Below are 20,194 nucleotides of genomic sequence, written 5' to 3' on the forward strand. Positions count from 1 at the left end.
ATGAGGGAGTGGTTTACGCCCTCATCAAAACCGGTGTTTCCAACCCCGAAATCCCCGTCCGGAGAGCGAGCGGGCAGTGTGATGACAGTCATAAGATGGCGGAAGATGGTCTTGCCGAGTGGACGGAAGATTGTGCCATCCGAGAGAGGATTGTTAGCCCGATAATCTAATTACCTTAAAAGGCTGTACGCACAATGGCTGTCATGCAGCTCGATTGAGAGAGAAATTTGGCTTGATAAATGAAAATGGCAAAATTTGGCTCCGGGCTGGCTATATTAAATATTTGGATTTATTTTCTTTTCCATGTGGGAGATTAAATTGGATGTTTCGCCTTGTGAGGAGAAATGTCGTAAGAGCTCGGCATCCTACGACGCAGCATCTTGGGATTCAATTCAAGATTGAGACGAAACACAAACATTTATGAAACCTTGCGTTTTTCGTAGTCCCCACAGTTGATTACTGAAAGAGACAAGCAGTTAAGCTTCCTTTATTGAATTGGGAGGGGCACAATTGAAATTAACTGCTTGTAAGAGGATGTTTTCATTTTGCCCGTAATTTAGACCCGATTGTTTTATTTTACAAATGTAATTATGTCGAGGTAATAAAAGAGGGCAAATTCAATTAGTGGATGGTGGCAAAATACTCCTTTCATTGCTGCGTCCCTCAGCAGGCCAGCCGGAAAATGTTCAGCTTGGACTCTTCTATTAGGATAAATGAATGGCACTGATGAAATTGTAATTCTGCATAAAACAGAATTCAGCACCATGTAGCTTTCCATATCAAGGACATCCTACTAGTTCAGAGTTTTGTCTGAGGCTAAAAAGCAGAAATGGTTTAACAATGCAGTTTTCAATTTACTTCACATTTTTCTTTATCATGAAAAGAAAAAAAAATGCAATATATACAATATGGTCTCACCTCATAAAAATACATGAGGAAGAAAAAAGTACAAAAATAACCCTGAAGACACATAAGCCAATGGATAGCTTGTGGGCTGACTGGAGATTCTCATTTGAGAAATAATTTGGGCAAACTCGGGCTGGTGTTCTACTCTCAGAGAGCGCTAAGAGAGAGACTTGAGAATTGGAGTGAGCCACGAATGCAAGGCCTGTAAGGCATGCCTAGAATTTGGCCGCCTCTTTCTCAAGAGCACTCGAGAAGCAACTTTCCATGAATCCCGCCGATCATTTAAAATGCAATCATCCCAAAATTGCATTTTTTAAAGAATTATAATCCGCAAGGAATTCTAATATCATCAAACTGGTATTATCAGGGAGGCCCCCCTCCAGGGGGAGGGGAGCAGGTGACTGTTTAGTGACTTTTTGGTGCTGTGTAATATCTACGTGCACGCTAGGGTATGCCCAGAACCGCTGGAACTTAATTACGCTAGCATGCATACACAATAATTTCAATCACGTTATTTTTGTCGCTGGATCACCACAGGGGAATTTCAGCGGGCATAGATTTTCCGCACAGCGCATATTTCAAATGATCTTTACACTTTACATAGTCACAAATTCTCTTGTAATTTTGACGTGCGTGCCTTACATTCGCCAAAATTTACTCCACTATTCGAGCTCGGTTGAAATAAAGTGAGCCCTGATACAAGCCTTGCACTAAAGAATGTCTCAGGAATTTGAAGTATTTGAGGCATTCAAGTGAATTTCTGACATGGTTTCAATCCAACGCTCAATACTTTCTTGCTCATATCACCAATAACACAATCAGTCTTCATTCTATCAAAAATAATACACATCTCGAAGACAAGAATGGGCAACAACTCCTATGGTTGATATCCTTCAATTTCCTATGCACATCAGAGCTGAAAATCTGAAATTGCTTAAATGCCTCACATTCTCTAGCAAAACTATCCGATTCGGGCTTCAATCAGGCTGGCTATTTACAACTTGAATTCCAGCTGGGGTAAAGAGAGACGACCTGAACTCTAGGTACATTCCGACAGTGTATTGGCAGCATAAGCGGGGAATAGAAATATATATCCTACAACCGTATAGTCGTTCCACATGTGTCTTGCTTTGTTTTTAATTTTGATGAAGTGTTTGAATGTAATCATAGAATGACATCCCCTTCTTTCGGCCCCTTGTGATATTTCACTTTGCTCTACCCTTACCAATGTCACCCCCCCCCCCCCCCCCCCCCCCACCAGCGCTTTCCCCTTCACTACCAAGTTTGCTGGTGATATCTCCTTTCTTTGATTGCCTTAGCAGATCTCCCTGATCGGGAGTCTGCTTATGGAATTCACCATTCACCTCAAAACTTTGGTAATTGTTCTAAATTACCGGGGATCAATGCTGTAATACCACCAGCGGGTGTGTGTTATCTGCCAGCGATGATGCATTAAACATCACCCCAAGAATACAGTTGAGGGCAATGATGTTCATTAATGCACAGGCAGCTTGGGTGATGAGCAAAGCATGCATCACTGTCATCCCACCCCACCCCCTCTTCCTCTCTCCTTCTCTCTCTGGTACCCCCCCCCCCCCCCCCCAACATCCACATCCCACATTTCTGTCTGCGCGGCTAAGCCTGCGCTAATATCGAATTGGTTTGTATCAAATTCCAAATTTGGCTTGCGCCGGTTTTTAGCGCGGCTGTTAATGGTGAAGCCAGGGGATACACACTCGCCTTGTTTGCGTTTGGTATTACTCGTCCCGGCCGGTACGAAAAGGTCAGAAAAGTCACCAGGTGAGAAAGGCAATCTTCCCCAGCTTCCACAAATCAAAGTTTCATGGTCACCTATGGGAGTCCACGACCCTGTGGGATGCCATATTGACATACATGCAGTAGGGATGATTACTGGATACAATCCCTTTCCTCACAGCATAAAGTCGTCCATGAAATCAAGCGAGGGCACCTCTCATCTCCTTCTAAGAAAACTATCTCATTATCATTTTGAAATATTGTCAAGAAATTTTGCCTCATTACGGGACCTCAACAAGAAAAGACGCACGCAAGCAAAAATAACGGAAGTAAAAACTGACATACAATATCATCAACATTGAGACCTGTCCTCCGTTTAATGTATCAAACAATACCTGGTACTCATCTCTGGATATTGAAGTATGTATGCATTGGCCGTTTGATATCTAGACACAAAGTGCATGGCAATTTTGTGAGATAATTAATTTTAATGTGGTGATTGCGGGGGGGGGGGGGGGGGGGGGTGGCTGAAGGGGCTGGAGTTATATAAGACAAAATATGCACAGTGCATCACAAATCCAAATGCTGTGTCTCATCAATGATATTATGATCAGAAGAAAAGACGATATTACTTTGTCTTGACTGATTATTCCAGTCAAAAGTTCCCTGACATTAAATTATAAAACTAAAATCTATCATTGCTTTTCTGGTGCAAATATTGATTATTCCAATAATTTAAAACACTGATGACATAGGTGATGACCATGATAATGGCAACAATGTCAACTGTGGAATAATTACATGCCAAGGACAATTAAGAGCGATACCAGTACACCACTAACAAAATTAATGATAACAAAAATCAAAATCAAAATCAAAGATAATTACTATGAACCAGTGGATAATTTGTATCTTAACAATTAAGTTTTTGATCCAGTGTATAGATTTTTTTAAAAACAATAAGCAATTGATTTGTTTACATTAATTTGACCTTTAGGTCGTCAATTGTTTGGGAGTCCCTGATCAGATACACAAATACGAAAACATGACAAAATTGATTTCTGCTCTGATTCGAAAGAGGTTCCCTTATCTCCCAAAGTTTGGCGGAATCCACTCTCTGGAGGGAAAATGGATGGATGCTGGGCAGATAGGTTGAGCCTAATTAAAAGTCCTCACCAAGTTCAATTTGACATTAAAGGAGGCTCCGTTCTCCTAAGTTTCAGCGGTTACGGCGAGCCGCCCGGAGAGGACTTTTTTTAACTCAAGTTGTGTGGCTTCATCCATATCGAATATTACACGCCCTGCATCCCTGCATGCTGTATAAACACACAGCGCACTTGGATTTGTCCAATATTTCAGCACAGACTAAGGAAAGATAAGATTTCACAATTTCAGGGATGTTGACCTAAATTATTCCCCTTAATGAAAGAAACCCGAGCCTGAATTTAGTAACTCGTATTACGTGCAGGAAGAGAGGAAAACTTCTTTCTTTTTCTTTTTTTCCTCCTTTTTTCTTCTCTGGAAGTCTTAGGAAGGATTTCTTAATTAGATAGACAGAAGGTAGATCAGAGGTAAGGAACACCATTTCTTTCTAGATTGTTTTCAAGTCTCACATTTTCCTTCAAACTTATTTTGTGGCTTTTTCTCTTATCAATCTGCCCCAAAATCTGGACAGTTTACTGGATGATTAATGCTGCAATTGTGTGGCTGAAGAACAAGAAATTATGCCCTTTATCAATTTCTGCTATTAAATTCAAAAGACACTGATGCTACAACGTACGTGACAGACACTTTCCATGTTGACCCTTTAACAGTGTCAGTTCACTTATCTATCTTTTTGTTACAAGCTATATTTTAAATATGAGCCAGCATAAATAAAGACATGCACATATGTCGCAGTAGAAAATATACACACAAGAGTTGAGGTGAGAAATATATGAAAGAAGACATTTAGAAACTCACTCAAAAAGACTTTAAAACAAGGGAATGTGTGCTTTTCTTTTTGAAGAATGAAATTTTGTGGAATTCTCTTCATACAATTTTCTTAAAACGTTCTATACACCACAAGCTGTAACAGTCTTCTTATCCAGTAGTGACTGTGTAGAAACTTTAAAAATTTGTACCTTTTGAATCAATTGTCCGATTTTCCTTAAACTTTCACTTATGTGTTCTACTAATATTGCTGCATTCACTCAATCCGCATGCTCCATAGCTCACATGAATACTTCTATTTGTTAACAATCTTTCAAATTCAAATATTAATTGCAAGATTTGTTTTGAACAGCTGAATGAAATCAGATGCTCATGTGTTTACAAAAAGCAAGGCATTTGCTATTATTCTACATTAGTCTCTATAACTCTGTAGTTCCTTGGAGAAACTCAAACCTATTCACAGTGCAAACATGCTCATAATACGTTCACATGGAAGGGCCTACAGTGATTTCAAGCTGTGCTTTCCGCATTGTGCATTTTAGGAGATGGCGATATGCCATGGGTGGAGAATTTAGGGAGGTTAGCAATGACTCTAGGGATGTAGACAAGACTAGCAGACATGAGTAGAACGTAGTTAAGAAGGGCACACAACCTGCAAGTCAAGCTTGTCTGTACAGGACTGTATCCATACTGCGTGGCACAGATTACAGACATTCCATTCTAATATTTGTGCATCTAAACTTATCTGGCAGGATAGCATACTATGAAACATAGATGGTGAATGCATACAACCATCAATATCAAACCAGCGCCCATTTTCACTTTCAAAACGAAAAAAAAGAAAAGAGAGATCTGAAGTTAACATACATGTACCAGTATTATTCAACTATGTGAGTATATTCTTACTAAGACAGATGTATCAAATTTCAGTAAAATTTCTTGTAGGAAGAGCAATAACAATAGCAGTACATGTGAGCACAGTTGTTCAGGTACTAGTAGTCCTACTACACTTACTCTACCAACAGATTGTTCTAATGCCTATAGTATCCACAGTGAAATGATAGAAAATAGGGTTGATGATATCAAAAACATTGACATTATTTTTTGGCCTTGTCTTTATTCTTTCATAGCACTGAAATGATTCAGAAGAAACGATATGATAAAACATTGCATTCCACACATCTTGACATATTCAACCCATTTGCCTCATAATAATGACGGAAGAAGTCGAAAAGATGCCGAACAAAAAAAAAAAAATCTGTGTGTAATAATTGGATGACACTGGGGAATTTTTTTCCCCCCATCTATGCTGCAGCCCGGTGTACCTCTGTACAGGACATGTGTGAATTTTCCACATTATATTTCCTTTTCCCACACTATGGGAGTAAAAAGAACAAAAAGGATCCTGACGGTACCCCTCCCCTCAACACTCTATGGAAACCACGGCAACAATGAAACGGAGCCAACATCTACGCCACTGTCTGTAGAACGAACGCAAAAAACAAGCCATTCAACGGGTGAATACCTTATTGCCTCATGGCAACCAAAAATGGCTGCAGTATGAAAGCACTCAGTTGCTATGGCAATGGGAATCAACAAACTGACTTGGGGGTAGGCATATTATTGGTTTGCTGAATTGGGCATGTGCACATAACACACAAAGAGCTACTGGCTTTTCTCTGTGTTACATAGAACCAGCCATACATACCTACATGGGTGTATGTGAGAATACACAATGGGGCAGTTGTTTGCTCTGTTGCATTGTTCACTTAGGGAGAAAAATAATATGCTGTCTGTACAGATTCACTCCTTTTTCTGGTCCAGGAATCCTCAGATAATCTTGTGTTAGTTTATAATCACACAGCATTTCATTTAAAATCACTCCATAAGCTCTATTTTCTTTTTCCTTCAATTTGTTACCCACAGGCTTTTCATGGGGAAAATGTGCAAATGCCCATATCCATCCATTTTAAAAAACTTATCCTCACATGAGCATTTTGGAGCTCTTGCACGACTATACCAATTGTACATTTTTATTTCAGAAAGATATCTTAACCTCAAGAAAACATCAATTTATGATATCGTTATCTAGTTAAACTGAACCTTAATCACATATTCTACTCTAAATTTGAGAGAAAAAAATCCACAATATCTGGCTTTGTTTTGCCAGAGCAGTAAATAATATATCCCACTACGCTGCTATTATATCAATCATTAACATTTGCATAATTACAGTATTGGGGCAACCATCAAGGAACACCACTCTGGTGAGATAATGATAATGGATAAAATCATCAACAGGAATATCATTTCCCTTACGTCTGTCACTAACCATTATACCAAGCCATACATAGCGGATGATAGCAGGGCAAACAAGCCCTTCATGCCCATAAAATAGCGCTCAGCCCTTGTGAATTTCTAATAAAACTGATGCTGTATGGGAAATCCTGATTGGACATCGCCAGGGGTGATAAAATATTCTGATGTCACGATGAACGGAAATAATGACTTTCATTTTGATTAAGCCAGGTTGCTGTAGCAACCGTATCTGAGTAAATGTCATGGAAATACCAAGTGTGCATCTATTTTTTGCCGACGAGGTGTGACATTGTTTTGATTCCTGATGAAAAACAGTGTTCATAGTCTTCGTCCTCATACCCACCCCAAGAGCCTGCCTCCAAACATATTTTATTGGGGAATCTGAAGGCTGTTGTCAAGAACCTACCCATCCCTGAAGATATTGCCAATATTCCCTGCAAAATCCTAGCATTTAAGGGCTTTATATAGGCCAGATTGCAAAGGTTTATCCCTTAGGTATGAATTCTAAAAAAAATTTATTGAATTTGATAATCAACTTAAGGGGACAGTGCCTACAGAACAGTTGGAGCAATATCTGTAATTAAATTTTTCAGAAAATGAATTTTGGAAGTCTTTCATTCCTGAAGGTTGAGGCATTCCATCATAGAAGACAGTTTCAGGAAATTGATATTATTGCTATCATATTCTCTCTATTTTTTTTTTTAGTGGGTAACATTAAAATGAAAATATCTTCAGGACTACCCCACTCTCCCGTTTGCAATAAAATCTGCAGGTCTGTTATTACCTCACATTATTTGATGTTTCAAAGGGAAATTACCTTCTTGGATGAAAATACTGGTTGTAATAAATCATTTTTGTTACAAAATTTCGTAATATATGTTTTATGAGCACTAGTGCATTTATATGTAAATACCCAAAACTAGATACAGTTAAGTAATCCTATTTTAATGTCAATACATAAAAACGATATGATTACCACTGTTATGCCTCCTACCTGAAGTGCATCTGTGGCACTACTTTTTATTTTCCTTTTTTTTTAGGGGGACGGGGGGAGGTTGACGCGTCTCCCTGCACATAAATGTTTCAAGGCAGAAGAAATGAATGTTGAAAACGTTGTGTTTACACTCACAAACAAGAAGGAGAGTGATATTGCAGTGTACATGATTAAAAACAAGAGAAAATTTGAAATTTTTGTCACCTCGCCATGAAGAAAGTCTTTCTTTGTTACTTACTGATGTGATCCAACGGAAGTTCCTCCTCTCTGGCTCCGCCCCCTTCCTCCATGTAGCCATACATCCCAAGGAACTCCTTCATGGTATCCGTAGCATACTCCTTGACCGCTTCCAACCCGTCCACATCGTAGGAAGTCGTCGGAGCCGTCTGCCCCTCCTTGATGGAGTGGGACGATGTCGGAAGCGGTGATGATGATGATGTTTCCATAGCAGTCTCCTCCTCCTCCTCCTCCTCCACCACCTCCTCCTCCTCCTCTTCCATTTCTCTGTCCTCCTGAACATCTACCTTCTTCATTTCCTCATCATGACTCCTTGTTTCTACCTTCTCTCCATCCCTCTCGGCCGTCTCTTCGTGCTTGGTTGTCTCGTCTCCCTGCTCCTCCACCGCCGCCTTCACCTGTTCACTCAAACTTGGTCTCCCTCGCCTCCTCCTGGGTTTGGACTCTTGTCCCTGAGGTGTTTTGCCACTCTCGTCAATCTCACATATTACAGCACTCGTTTCTAACCCTTCTTCAATTTCAGTTCCGTGTTCATTGCACCAGCTGCGTTCAGCATATTCCATTATTGCTCGTGGATCGTAGGTTGCCTCTCCGCGAACCTCCTCTTCATCTGAAAGCCCAGTTTCATCGTACATAGGTACCTTGTAGCTGCTGCGGACGCGTAAGTCGTGTCCGGCAACCTTGTAGGCGGACATCTCTGCCGCCGAGGAAGAAGAAGGGGCATCGTGTCCTATTTTATTGCCAAGATTTGCTTTATGATTAGTTGCATGCGAGTATGGGTTAATTTGCATAGATACATTGTCATCTTCATGGTTGTGTTCCTGAGTAGTGTCATACGAGGTGGTATCGGGATCTTCCCGATCCTCCTCCCAATGTTCTAGTCCGTTTATCTGGTCCTCTGGCTGTGAGTCCACCACACCACTGTCCAGACTCTGGTCACAGTCTTGGTAGCTGTTAACCGAGCTACCCTCCCAGTCCTCTGGACTATCAGGCTGGGTTGTTACCCTGGTGAAGCACTGCCTGGATTTCCTTTTGCTGGCTCCACTCAACACCTTGGGGGAACTGCACCTGCTGTCCTCACCATCTCTACCGGTGGCTCGGATGGCATCTTTGTACTCCGGTAGCTCACTGTCCCGGTAGCCATTATTCTCTGTTGCCTGCAGCATCGGCAGTTGAGCACTAGTGTCCCGTGTGATGCCTCCATTGTGGAGAGCTTGAAGATTGGTAGCTCCACCATCGGGCTTGCAGGCTTCCCGGCCCTCATGTGAGTAGCTACGCGAGTCGCTACCACATGGAAGGGTTGCCGTGGGACACGGTGCCTCCTGAGGTGGGAGGCCCGACAAGCCCTTCTTCAGCTTGGCGCATATCGCGTCAAGTTTGAGAGTGTTCTTCTGCATGGTGTAGGAGGAAGAGGAGGAGGAGGGAGACAGATATTGAGGCGTTCTCTCATGAGGCTTGGTCCTGGCTAGCTAGCTTTCTCAGCATCATCTGTAAGGGTGAGATAAAGCAAAAACACGTCTTTCATATTTCTTATCCATTTCTCTCAAATCTCCTTTGCTGCACAATCAGAAATGGTTCATGCTTTTGACACTTTCTTGATATGTGCAAAACTTTCGAGGCTAATTGTATTAAACAGAGAGCAAATCACACAAGGTCAGTACTTGAAAAAGCTCAAGAACACACTGTTACAACAAAACCAGCCCCTCTTTCTACTCACCCTTCAAGGTTGGGTGACAATTATCAAATACTTTATCAGGATATTCTTGAATATACCCATGAGAATTCAGAATCCAAAATAATAAATATCTTTTGCTCCAGGGACAGACAGGCAAACAAACAGACAGACAGATAGACAGACAGACAGACATTCATATATCCATGTGCAGGTTTGTATCAGTTTGTGTATTTGACTGAAAAACATTTGACAGAATTATTATGTCTGCTAGTATCCACCTTGCTGTATGGACAATCTCTATAAGAATGAGAGTCAATGGCTGCATGGCAATCTGGGGGTTAATCAATTGAAACTAAATGAGGTACACTAGAACTGACAAGACAAAATAACTGTCAAAATATCTACAAAAGACTATCCCATGAGTGTTCACAATCAAAGAGCTTGCCCTATCTTATCGGAACATTATCTCATAAGGTGAATTTTTCTATGCCATGTTCAAAGGCTTTCAAGATTTTTCCCAATCAGTCACACAAAAATGAGTGAATCGTATTTCAAACAATATTGTCAATAAGGCAAGGCATTGTCTCACAAATTGGGTTATCATGAGATAAAATGACAAAATAAGCCCTGAATGAGATAAAAAGCTAATATATATAAAAACAATGACATTTATTTTTTTTCTAGTGTCAATGTTCACCAAACTTCCCTATTTTGAGACTGCCTATCTCATGTATTTGGCTGAGTATCAAATTACCATAAAACATTTTAAAAATTCTTCTCTTGCATGAAAACGATCACCACAACAATCTAGAGGGAAAACTCCTATTGTATGAAGGATCTTCGCTTCAGAGTCTCTTTATAGACTCTTTACAAAGCAGTTCACAAACTTTACAATATATTTCTTCCCTACTGTAAATTATGTTGAGTTCAAATTACTTTTTAAAACCATTTATCACAAAGATTCCATGAATTACAAAAAAAGTAATACAATTAAACTTAGTAGCATTAGAAAAAAAACGAGTCTCTAGGTACATTAAAGGGATCATACAGTTTTGGTTGAGACGTAATTCCAGGTTTCTAACATTTTTTGGTGAAATAATGAGAGACCTCTTATGAAAAATGAAAGAGCACATAACTTTATGAGGAATTAAACGTTTATTTGATGAAAATTGGTTTTGAAATGGCTGAGAATATCCAAGAAAGAGCACTTCTAATAAAGTGTGGGACCCACACTTTATTACGATCGCTTTGTTTTACTTTGTTTTTGGATGTTTCAGTCATTCCAAACCCGATCTACATCAAATAAACTTTGAATTCCTTTTAAAATGGTATGCTCTGTACTATATCATAAGTGTTTTCTTGGTATCTCGCAAAAAGTTGAAAGCCCAATTCTCATCTCCACCAAAACTGTACTATCTCTTTAACATCATTGTCAGGTTTTGTTCACTCTGAGAATATCATACAGTTTCTTTGCCCCCACACTGTCTGGAGAAATATAACTAATCAGGGTTTAAACCAGAACCAAAGTTAGTCAGGGTTTAAAATCTGACATACAATATATCAGTCTAATTTGAGGAAACATACAGTTAATCATGCTCTAGATAACCATGACTAGCGCAGGCCTACTGGAATAGAATTGCTTGTCAGCGAACACGTCCACGGACTGAAGCATACACTGATTGGGAATGTTCAACTCCAGTCGACACTTTGGCTGTGCAAGTGCTGAGTATAAAGCTGTACACGATTTGTTATGGGGATTCCCGAATACCATATGTCCATTAAAAAAAAAAAAAATTACAATGGGACCTCCACAACAATAACTTTAAAAATGGTGAATCAATCCAAACACAATTTCAGGGTATGAAACTATAACTCATTGCCCACATCTTACAGAAAACCCCCATTCAACTTGCTTCAGTGGTCAAAGAGAAATGAGGATTTTTGTAGCGCATGTCAGGAATCCCTTCCCTCCAAGTTCTGTCTATTGTGTTACACATCAGGGAATAATTTTCCAACTCAAATTTGATTAGCAATTTCAGCTGATGAACAATATTTCAAATGATGTCCTGTACACTTCTATGAAAGAAAACTGCCACACAAAAGATAGTTTGTGTAGCAGTGGTGTAAAAATGCATAGCAAATTGCGATGCGATGCCGGGAAAATTATTCCCTGCACATTAATATGCAGTTCCAAGAGCATCCAAGTGCTAAACTTGAAAGAATCAGACTCATGACATGCTTTACAACAATCCACATTTTTCTGTGACTGCTTAACCAAATTGAATGGGGTTTTCTGCAAAATAGAGCTAAGATGTTATATTTTAAGACACTGAAGCAGCATTTAGATGATTTAATCATAGTGGGTGTTATCAATGCAAAAAATCCAATTGTATTTTTTTTTTTGGGACATACTGTGTATATCCGAGTTGGGCAACCTTCCCCTGGCATGGTCTTCCTATACCACTGGGTCTTTAACGCTGTGGATATCTTTTCCCTAATTCCTGTGCAGGCCCTCATCCTATGCCATACACTAGACCCCGCCTAGTCATTCTAAGCAAGTTTTCCCTCCAGACGTACCTCGACAGGTTTACCAGTCAGCTGGAGGGATTAAGATACAGGGGGCACTGCACTTCACAAATTGTTATCCAAATCATAAGACACCTTTAAATAGAGTAAAAGGCAAAAATAATTAGAACAGGCAAAATGAAATTCAAGGTCAACAACTAAATAGCAGCTCTGAAATGGGATATTTCTTTTTTAGTCTGGACAGGAGCTTGAAATCATGACTTTACCATAAAACAAACATAATTTATATCTTATATTATGTAAAATGTATTAACATTTGCTTTCCTTTTTCTTTTGACTCTAGTTCTCATTAAAAAAAAAAAAATGACTATCAAAGCGTAGACCAATGAATATGTATGGTATGTCAGCATTAAACTGAAAAATAGTATAGCTCAATTTTTTCTCCACCCCTTTTATCTCCTCTCGTTCTTTTTTTTTTATCTCTCTCTTTGTATTTCCCTTTAGCCAGTCGATCACAAACTCCATAGTATGGAATGATAATCATTTCTAAACCTTCTGAAACGTGACAGCTTCATATTATGTTCGATATTAAATATGTATAAATATTTTGAAAGGATACAACAGTATACTATCGAATGCCATAGAGACCTTTACTTTAGTAAATAGGGGTACACATTAGATCCATTCACACTGATGCAAATTAGCAGGATCAAAATCTTGAAATTTGCATCACGATTCACATTTTGCCAGTCTGGGCATAAAAATCCCACTTAATAATGTGATCAGCATTGGAAATCCAAATTGTAAGAAATCTTGGCATTTCAGAATCATGACAATTACTTGAGAAATAGTGCAATGATTCGCACCTCAGCAAGTGTCTGAATACTAGAGCAAATCTTGAGATTGTCTATTCCATCATTCAAAACACACATTATAACAGCACGCAAACACAGGGGCAAGGATCATCATTTCGGAAGATTTCAGGCACGTGCAGTTTGGTCAACAAAATATTGCAATCAGCGAGATGTTTCTGTAAAGAATGGGTGCAAAAAAAAAAAAAAAAAAATCTAGGTATTTTGGATTGCAATCAAAGTCATGCTAATGTTTGTCTGTGTAAACCCTCCTACTGCACCTGAAAGAGCTGCATGGAAGAAGATGACGAAGATGACAAAGAGGATGAAAAGACGCGGAGGAGAAAGAGGAGGAGGGGAAGAAGTATAGAAAAAGAGAAGGGAGAGCAGAGGAGGGGCAAAGAGAAGGAAGAGGAGAAGCAGGAGGAAGATGAGGAGGTGGAGGAGGGAATGGATGATGAGAAGAGGAAAGAGAATACTGGTAGAGAGTAGTGATGCTGTAAATCCTATGTGTAACAGAAACCACCATAGCAGTCAGACAGAGGCTACACAGTGCTCAACATCCTTAGGAATGGAGTGAGACCGGGACGACAGTATGTGCATGGCCTGCTCTCAGTGCCTTCCTTCCCATCTTCCAACGAAGTCATGTGACGACAGTGGAAGTATCAGGTGTCATTCATGGACCCAACAGTTTGGGAAGAAAAAACAGGAGACATATCAAGTTCTCCAGCAACTGGCAGAACCATACTGAAAGTCAATAGCAAGAAGGCTGTGTAATACTGGAACCGGAGGTACTTGTAATGCCATTCTGCCGCTAAACTGCTATAATGCTATGTGGCAGTGGTAGTGGTAGTAGTAGTGGTAGCAGTAGTGGTGGGGGTGGTGGAGATGTGCGTGTGTGAGTGTGTGTGTGTGTGTGTGTGTGTGTGTGTGTGTGTGTGTGTGTGTGTGTGTGTTTACTGATTTGTCTATGTATAGACAGTCATGTATAGACAGTCATTAAGGAATGCAACAAGCAAATGATGTTTGTCAGCCTATGAGTCCTGGGAAAATTTGCTGCTGAAATCATTATCTTGTCATCAAATTGGCAACTCTGATTTTCACTGCAAACATTTAAATAGAATCTTATAAATTCATACAATCTGCACAGTATCAAAAGGAAATTTATTCAAATTTTGACCAATCTCAGAAAGAAACAGTAAGTTTAATCTTCTAGCATACAGGTCTTGTTAATTGAAGAATCACTTAAAAATTCAGCAATTCATCAACTGAAACAAATTATTATTGTAATGTAAGTACATGACATGTACAACAAAGGGCAGAAATGATCACCTTTTTATAACTAAAACATATAAATATTTAAGATGAATAGTAAAAGTCACAATGAAGATATGGCGCTTAACCATAACAATGTGGTTTGGGGACTTAAAAGCTTTATAGGTACTGCTGTGCTGTTGTCACAGTCTTTTGTTATAGCTTGGGTTGGAACCAGGTGCGAGCACAAACACTCGGGCCAGGTGAGGTAGTTTAGAACCGGTTTCCATGGTGATGAATGGCTATGACATCACACTTTGGTACTCTATTGTTAAACACACAACAGTTATCACCTATGAGATCACATTAAATATTACAAGGCCTTGAATTATTGGGGCAGATTCCTATGAATTTACATTCCATACTGGTTTCAATGGTTGTCCATGATAGCATGAAAAATGTGCATCTACAGAGAGAAGGCTATATTTGTTACAGTCCCCTAACACTCTATTTCCAAGAAATTCAGATAGCAAAGACACCAAACAGACGGGTGCTGTTTTTTAGTACAAAAGTAATACTTCAGTGATGAAACATAAAATTGTCACATTATTTTGTCACTATCTATTTTCTGTGCATGCTTGAGGCTAATAGAGATCCTCTAGAATCAATGAAGTCTCTGGCATAACATCTAACATTAAAGGGGAAATCCAGTCCAAAAATAAATTAGTCTGATAAAAAAAGAGTAAAATCTTATGAATTTCAATGGTAAAAATTTGACTGAAATGGGATGAAAAATAAGGAAGTTATGAAATGTTTAAGTTTTGCTTATTTCTGCAAAACAGTTCTTGTACAGTGGATATGAATATGCAAATGAGTGAGCTGACCATGTCATAACCTCACAATCTTCCAATGTTTCTGTCACTGAAGTCTAAAATATAATGTTATTTCTGGTTGAATAACTTCAGAATAGTGATCAGTTAAAGGACAAGTTCACCTTCATAAACATAAGGATTGAGAGAATGTAGCAATATTAGTAGAACACATCATTGAAAGTTTGAGGAAAATCAGACAATCCGTTCAAAAGTTATGAATTTTTGAAGTTTTTGTGCAGTACCCGCTGGATGAGAAGACTACTGCAGTGTATGAATAACTTAGATGTCACATGCGTACAACAATATAAGGAAAATATAAAGAGAATTTCACAAAATTCCATCTTTTGAAAAAAGTACACATTCCCATGACTCGTTACCGACAAATGTTATGGGTAATATCATTCCCCCTGCCTTTAGAAAGAGGCAAGTCAAGTGCTCTTTTATTATGCGAAAAAAGTGAAAATATGTTGAATTTTCTTTTACATTTCTTTATACTGTTGTACGCATATGACTCACAAGCTGTAGTAGTCTCCTCATCCAGCGGTTCCAACACAAAAATTAAAAAAATTCATAACTTTTGCATCGATTGTCCAATTTTCCTCAAACTTTCACTGATGTGTTCTACTAATATTGTTGCATTTTCTCAATCCTTATGTTTATGAAGGTGAACTTGTCCTTTAAATGTATCAGGATTTGAGCCTCGGGCATAATTGCCCTTGAATGAAAAACTGAAAATTCCAAAATGTTATGTACAAACTATATGGCAAGTTGTAAAGGTATGACAAGCTCACTTTGCCATTTGCATATATATTCATATTGACTGTTCAAGAACTGTTTCCTGAAAAATTAGTGAAACTTCAAAATGTCAAAACTTCCGTATTTTTCACCCAATTTTGATCGAAATTTTACTGTTGAACTCTTAATATTTTACTCTTTCTTATCAGAGTAACTTATATCTAGAATGGATTTCCCCTTTAAGAGGCATGATGCAGTACTCATCTCTTCAAGAGTCATCAAATTGTGATGAAGGACATCCTATCCCTTAACATTGTTTGGGACATGGGACGTGGACAAGAGATACTGCACTTTAATTTGAACTGTCAACCCATGAAAAAGACCTTCAATATCTCTATGGTATGCCAAGCATAGTGATGACATGAACTGTTCAGGCCTCAAAATAAGAAGAAATGACGATGCTTTCTATGATTTCATGACATCACCGCAATCCTCACATTCATTACTGGTACACAAGAGTGCCTCTGTTCTCTGCTTGTTCAACAATGGTTTCATAAAGCTATCTCCATTGATGATAAGAAGTGCATATTTGGAGAATTCTCCAAGATGTTCTGCAATGAGGTAGCATGGCACATACTTGTCAAAGGTTCTCTGGTTTAGGAGGAAAGTCTGTGTAAAGGTTCTATTTTCATTTACACTTAATTGTCTGGTGTTCTGTTACCATAGCGACTGAGAACTGATAGATATAGATGAGCTGAGTGAATGTGTACAATTTCATGCTCCATACCACACAGTGATTATTCTAACTACATTTACATTATGCATAGGTATGTATTAATAAGTTACATGTACACTCGGATGATGCGAAAGGCAAATTCCTTGTTTGATATTGTCTGTTGCATAAATGCGTAACAACTAAACCTGTCATTTGCTTCCTTAATGTTATCCCTGCATGACCTTTTGAAGTTCAAAATAACTGAAATCTACTACATTCCTCTTTACAGTGAAACTGCATTTCAAATGGACGAAATAACAACACTGATCACAACCTAATGGACTAGTAGCCATGTAATGGAGAACACTAATAATAATGACATAATTATTATAGTTACATATTTTGCAATGCAGTTGAGTAACAGAAACATTCAGCATTCATTGTTCTAGATCACAATGGGGCATTCCAGGGCTGTTGCTCATACCTTGAATAACAAATAGAATGAACAGTGCCCTGTAATTCAGAGACCACCTCCAGGTAACATATAGCCTTCACTCACACCCATACAAATTTGTAGCGATTTACGGAATCTTTTGCATTTCTGTTTTCCTGCCTTTTTTTTTTCACTCTCGCACACTTGCAGTATATTTCAAATATAAATGATGCAAAATCTATTCCAAGCCCCCTGCATGTATGCATGAACAAATTGATTTTCAAGCTTGGCATCCAAGTGTGTGTGGGACACAAGCTAACAAAAATGTCAGTATCTGCCATAAAGCATGCTATGGCTGAGCCAAAGGTATTACATGGCAGAGATCAACTGAACAAAACAGAAAAGTGAGAAAAAATAAAAGAAAAGAAAAAAAGATTAAAACATGCAATGCATGAATAGAGCCATAAGGAAGCAAATGGTAAAATGGAGTCTTCAGCTCACACTGTATCTACGTCTGCTGAGTACGGCTACAATGTGAAACCACGAGCCAGCATCTTCTCAATGAGACATAAAATCGTCTTGTCACAGTGATTTCTCCTCTTTACAAGCAGATTGTAAGATACTTCAGAGCGACGTCAAGATTGAAGTGCACTCAGTGTCTTTGGTTCGGTGATGATGAACATCACTCCACTGAAATTGCTACACGACAATTCTTCACTTCGTGGAGTACGCGCCGCTAAAACAATAGACACGTCCATCAAGCAATGACAACTTACAAAAGGTACAGACAGACAGGAAACACAACATTGTAGGCAAGGCTTCTTTACTTTCAAATTCATGTGAAATGTACTTTACGCTGCAAGGCAGTGATATCATACATGTGGTATGGAATGCCTAATGAGTTACTAGTTCCCAGACACAAAGAATGGTGCTGTCTTGTGGTCCAAAAGAAAGCCATACTTCACAATTCCAATGCTGGCATGATGACAAGATTTTGAACTCTGTCTTTCAAATTCCTCCGCGATGTTGTGCAGCTAGAGTCTCGCGGAGCAATTTCTACAAAGTTCATCATCCACTGATTATCATTACGCCAATCTCGGTACAGGACAAGAGATTTGAACTGGTCTACCCTCTCCCCTGTTACACATGTAAGAAACATTAATAACAAACAAAGCTCATAGCAATAGGTCTGATATGAAGAGTCATGTTTCATGTATGACCATCGTACATTTGAAATCATGGCTTCACGAACACAAATTCTGTTGTTTGGATAGATGGTCGCCACCTCCATACGAGGACATGCACAAAATTTAATTTGTAAGTGCCAATGCGTTGTAAACAGCACATTCAGTTGTTTCGATCCTACGGAAATTACATTGCAGTTTACATGATGCCAACATTTCAAACACATTAGGCAGCAAACCAAACATCCACCATGGCATATAGAGACTACGGTTTGATTCCATCAAGGAAGAATACAAGATTTAAGTCTTTCTGCCATCGCCTTTACCAGAAATCATCATTTACCATGGAGATGTGTCCTTTTATGGTCAAAAGATCAAACTACGAGCATCAATTCTTCCACAATATTGGGTGTGCCACACTAAATATGTTGTGCAGCAAAACAAACAGAGATTCATTCCTAAAGAAAAGGACAAAACTTAAGACTGTCACAGCATCAATAAAGAACTACAGATAAAATCACAATGTTTGAGTTCTAATTACATAGAAGACAATATCTTATTTCACAGGAAAACTTTGCATCAAACTGTTCACATTCATCTATTCTTCTGCTTTCATGGACATTCCTCACTGTAACATTTTTTTGTTCTTCCTTTTTGAAATCATGAGACTTTTTTCTTTCTTAGGTTCAGAGCTTGCACAAAAAACATCACACGGCCCTTGAATTTTTCAGCTATCTTTTTGGGAAATATGAAAAATATTGATAACAGAGAAAAGACAGAGGGTAGATAGAACTATGTGTATAAAATAGAAAGAATAATGGATGGATAGACAGATAGATAGGTTGGTACTAAGTAAAGGAATGAATAGGCAAGAGAAAGAAAACATGGAAGAATTGATGTATGAATAAGAGAGATACATATATCTACAGAAAAAAGAAAGAAAGAAAAGATAAAAAAAGACCAAAACAAAAAAAGAGAGACAGATGAATCGAGGGATGGAGAAAAGGAGAGAAAAATGGAGAAGGGTGGGTAAGAGAAAGATATGTGAGGGGAAGATGGGTAAAAAGGGCTAGGAGAAACAAAATATGAAGAGGAGAGAAGAAAAATGATAGAAATACAGGAGGATGAATAAAGGAAGCAAGGTACGTACTGTAAATCTTCAGGGAGATATACTTCATTGATGGGGGAGGGTGAAGTTGGCTAATATTGCACGAGTTGGCCCAAATCAGTGACTGACGTCAATGTATACGGTTTTCCCCCCTGGCACAGCGGCCGAGATAGGTGCTGGCGCATTGAATGATGTGAGGAGGATACCGCTGCACACACCGATAGGGGACTGTCACCCAACAGCCCCAGAAGGCATCTCCATAAATGGTAGATCAAAATTACTCTCACTCGGGCAGGGAACACACAGGAGTCACACACTCTTGTCATGGGTTTTCAGACGAGCTGTACAGTCATTAAAGCGGAGGGAAGGCTCCCTTCCTTCTCACACTCCCGTTCTTCTGTATCTTTGGGGTCATGACAGGCTGAAGTGTCTTTCCATTGTGACCTCAACACCGTCTAAATTCATCAAGATGATCAATTTAACATGCAAAGTTATTTCTCGTGTCTGGAGACCACACCACAGCTCTACTGTGACACATGATTTGCACACAGGAGAAACTGACATGTGTGCTCACACAATATTGTGTGTGTAATTCACACGTACATAAATCCTGCTTTGCACGATGGGGGTGGGGGGGGGGGGTAAGTTGGAGAGGAGTACTTGTTCTTCATTTCTTCTTTTTTTCATGAGATGTCCAT

General features: G+C 39.0%; 1 pseudogene; it reads right to left on the bottom strand.

The window, feature by feature from the left end:
- The window catches only part of LOC139712347 (uncharacterized), a 149,080-nt pseudogene that overhangs the window by 19,034 nt on the left and 109,852 nt on the right, over positions 1 to 20,194 (bottom strand).

This window comes from Diadema antillarum, unplaced genomic scaffold, assembly GCF_040938485.1.
Source record: "Diadema antillarum isolate AM-2024a unplaced genomic scaffold, OU_Dant_1.0 seq00001794_RagTag, whole genome shotgun sequence".
In the NCBI taxonomy this organism is placed as follows: Eukaryota; Metazoa; Echinodermata; class Echinoidea; order Diadematoida; family Diadematidae; genus Diadema; species Diadema antillarum.